Source organism: Thermobia domestica, chromosome 1 (genome assembly GCF_964235325.1).
Source record: "Thermobia domestica chromosome 1, izTheDome1.hap1.1, whole genome shotgun sequence".
Taxonomy (NCBI): Eukaryota; Metazoa; Arthropoda; class Insecta; order Zygentoma; family Lepismatidae; genus Thermobia; species Thermobia domestica.
Genome location: NC_137454.1, coordinates 193,400,102 through 193,404,177, shown reverse-complemented (window position 1 = coordinate 193,404,177; position 4,076 = coordinate 193,400,102).

Below are 4,076 nucleotides of genomic sequence, written 5' to 3'. Positions count from 1 at the left end.
TTTCAGAAAAATAGCTTTTGTCGCATTTTACAATCCGTTGCAGAAAACGCGCTCACGTGGATTTTAGAATTGTCTGCACACATCTACCGTCCTCTGGGCTTAAGCTGAAGTAACAGAATGCGGTTGCTCCTAATGGCTTTCTCAAGTTCATGAAGGTGACGCACTACAGTGGACTGGAACATACCGAGTTAGTGTGACAAGCGTCGTGTGCTGGTGAATAGGTTTTCCTCAGTGGGATATCGTATAATCTGATACCCTTGGCTGATCTTCTACATTTTCACAACCAGCATGAAATTTCTGGAAGTAGTGAGTTGCTGTCCTGTGGTTCACTGTACCTTTTCCTTTCACATGACAAATGTTTTGGGTTTCTGCCGCAGAGTTATGCACAAGTACGAACTCATACAGTAACAGTTTACCAGTTTACGTCTCAGACACTGCTGTCGGTTCATTGTTATTGCCAGTAAAAACTGACTGCAGATACTGACGGAGAGACGGCCTCGGTGTTAGGAAGTTCGCTTTCCACACTACTCTTGGGTGAGTTTGACCTTGCACTCACGGTTGACCATAGCGTATGCACGTGCCTGTTGTATTGTTTGAGTTGTGTAAAAGCAAGACTAATGACTTCTCTTTTCCTTCGTAATTTACGACGATCTCCTGGATGGTATACTGTACTATCCAACTCTGGAATATTTTGGGTTGCATAACCAAATGGGATATGGTCAGTATAGAGCATTATTAACAATTTACAGGGTGCGGCACGTAAAACCGGCCCGTCGTAATATTCTGGTATATTGTGTTTTTGGCAACACTTAAATAATCTACCTTCCTACCAAGAGATGGCGTGTCGAGGTCGGGTCGACTTACGTGACCTGCAGCAGTCACGTGCAGCCGCAGCCAGTAAAACTTGTCGAAACCAGTTGAGAAAAAGGCCTCGTTGTGTTAAGCCGGGTGAGTGTCAGTGTGTGATAATGCCGTATTCGATACCCGAGCGTGTTGCCATTGTTGAAGGGTTCATTCTCACGGGATCTTTTGTGAAAACAAAGAATTTGTTTCGGGAGAAATTTCCAGGACGTTCTATGCCAGCAAAAAGCACCATTCAGAAATTGATTGAAAAATGGCGGCGTACAGGATCGGTTCAAAATGCTCCCAGGAACAGACTACCATCTGTCTGCACACCTGAATTAAAGATGCAGGTGGAGGAGATAATGACAAGAAATCCTCGAAAGTCAACCAGGAGATTGAGTCAACAGGTTCATGCGAGTGAGAGAAGTTGCAGACGTGTTTTAAGGGGACTGAAGTTAAAACCGTATCGGATAAGTGTTGTGCAAGAACTGAAGGAGCCTGATCTGCAGAAGAGGGTGCATTTCTGTTCATGGCTGTTGAGCAATGTTGCCAGTGGTTTCTTGGATCCACTAATGCTCCTCATGAGTGACGAGGCGTGGTTCCACCTGTCTGGGTACGTAAATTCCCAAAACAACCGGTATTGGTCGACAGAAAATCCACACGCAATCCACCAGGTACCCTTGCATGATGAGAAGATTGGTGTTTGATGTGCCATTTCCGCCACACGCGTTATTGGGCCCATATTCTTTGAGACGACAGTGAACAGTGACGTGTATATGGGAATCCTGGAGGAGTTTTATACACACTTGACCGAAGAGGAGCGTCAGTTATGTTACTTTTAGCAGGACGGTGCAACATGCCACACATCAGCTGCATCATTGTCCCTCGTGCATGAGATGTTTACACCAGAGAGGACAATCAGCAAAGGCTTGTGGCCTCCTCGGTCACCAGACTTGTCCACGTATGACTTTTACTTATGGGAACTGTTAAAGGGAAGAGTATACGAAACAAATCCACACACAATTGAAGAACTCAAGACCAGGATCCAGGATGTCACCAATAGCATTACAACACAAGAACTGACAAGGGTATATATGAATCTTCTCAATCGTGCTCACATGTGTGTTGAAGTGGGAGGAGGACACTTTCAGCACCTGCTGTGAAGGTGAGTAGTCATATTCAATACATTACATTTCATTTATGTGTTGTAGTTAATCATATTCAATACATTACATTTCATTTTATGTGTTCACTTTACGGGCCGGTTTTACGTGCCGCACCCTGTAGTATAGACCTTTAAAAAGTATAGACCTTTAAATACACAGAAAGAACATAACACTAACAATGGGATATTATATTGCCACTTGACATATGTTGCTGTGCAAAATTTCATCATTGTGTTACGTCGGGAACGAGTTAAATTGAAGTTAAAAATTTTGATGTTACGGTTGAATCATTGTAAGTTAAAGAATAGCATGTAAAAAAGGATAGACCAAACGAAAAATATTATATTATGAACGAAATCGTACAAAATGAAATATCCACTCTAGCTTCCTATCGCAAAGAAATATATCCTTAATCCAATCATAATGTCAAATCCCTAAGTGAACTGCCAAGAAGTACGGAGCAAACATTAACAATTCTATGAAGGTGGGAACAGAAATTGAACATTATTTTTTGAATTGGAAGATCAGGAGTCAGTAAAACAGTAATTTATCGTTTTCTACCAGTCAACACGTCCAGCGGTAGCAATAATGCTCAGTGCTATATAGAGTCATTATAAAAACTAATTCGTTTCACAATTATAATAGATATTATTATTATTATTATTATTATTATTATTATTATTATTATTATTATTATTATTATTATTATTATTATTATTAAATAAAAATATCAAACAAGTGTGTTGTGATGTCCTGGACGCTCAGTAGAGTGTGTTGTCTGTCAAAAAAGGTTGAGAACCACTGTCCTATACTAACTCACAATGTCCTCATCGGAATAATAGTAATTTAATGTAAGGGATAAATGTTTTTGTAATAAAACCAAATCTAACTCTTATTAGATATGTAATATTGATGAATTCAAATTTCGGTTTATTCTTTCACTTCAGCTCTTTACTTTTGCTGCTTTCTATAGAAAAAGAACGAAAAGGATTAGGTGATTTCATCCCTAATCTACTAGCTTACTGAGCTCTCCAAGGTAGACTACGTGAGGTAAACGGACCATTTTTTTTTTTCAATAGAATACCCGGACAAGATTATGTTCTTAGTCAATTGTTAACAATTCAATTGGAAACATTTCTGTTATATAGGAGGAAATGCTTCATGTATTAATTATCAATTGATGTAGGTAGTAAAACTGATTATTTAGAGTGAGTAATGACCGTATTTGTTTTCCAAATCTCCTAGGTGGTCTGGTGGCTAGCATGAGCGCTTTTGCTGCACGGAACTGAGCTTTGATTCCCGGTGGGAAAGTCTTAATAATGAACCAATTACAGTGATTTGGGTTCCACATTAAACTATTAATTCACGTTTCATAAAAGTTAAAAATGACACGGTCGAATAGGGTAGGGTCGAATCCAATCAACCATATCTGTTTTGAGTAGCCATAGCCTGTTTGGAAATGTCATATGCGTTTTCTGACCAGAAGACATACGAAGTGTGAATGAATATCTTAATAGTATCCACTCCCTCAAGTGAATTAAGGTCATCTTTGGTTACTGTCCAACAAGGCTCCCAGATAAATCTTGTTTTAATAAATGAACATAAACACTACAATCAACTTAATTATGTTTGAGTTTTTCATTTCCCCTGTACACCATTGTGCTACTAACTAATGAAGATATAACTGCTTTTATATCGAACTCACCGTTGGTACTCTGGTTGTGATTTCTTTCACATGTCCTCCACTTCCTTGGTGTAAGTGACATTCGACATGGCCGTTACTACTTGTGTAATCTACAACCATTTCTACACATCCTGTTTCGCTTGTTGACATCTTCATTGCATTCACAATGAGCCGGCCGACACCCTTCTCCTGCTTCTTTCTTTGTCTCCTGAGCTATCAACGCCTTCACTTTTCATCAATGACCCACGTGTAAGTGAGTGCATACATAACAGACAACATTACATATACAATGCTTCGCCATGTGGTTAGCTTCTTTTTTTCACATATAGACAACCTTGAACTTGCTTTGTATTATCTTATTATTTTGAACTGCAATCAGTGCT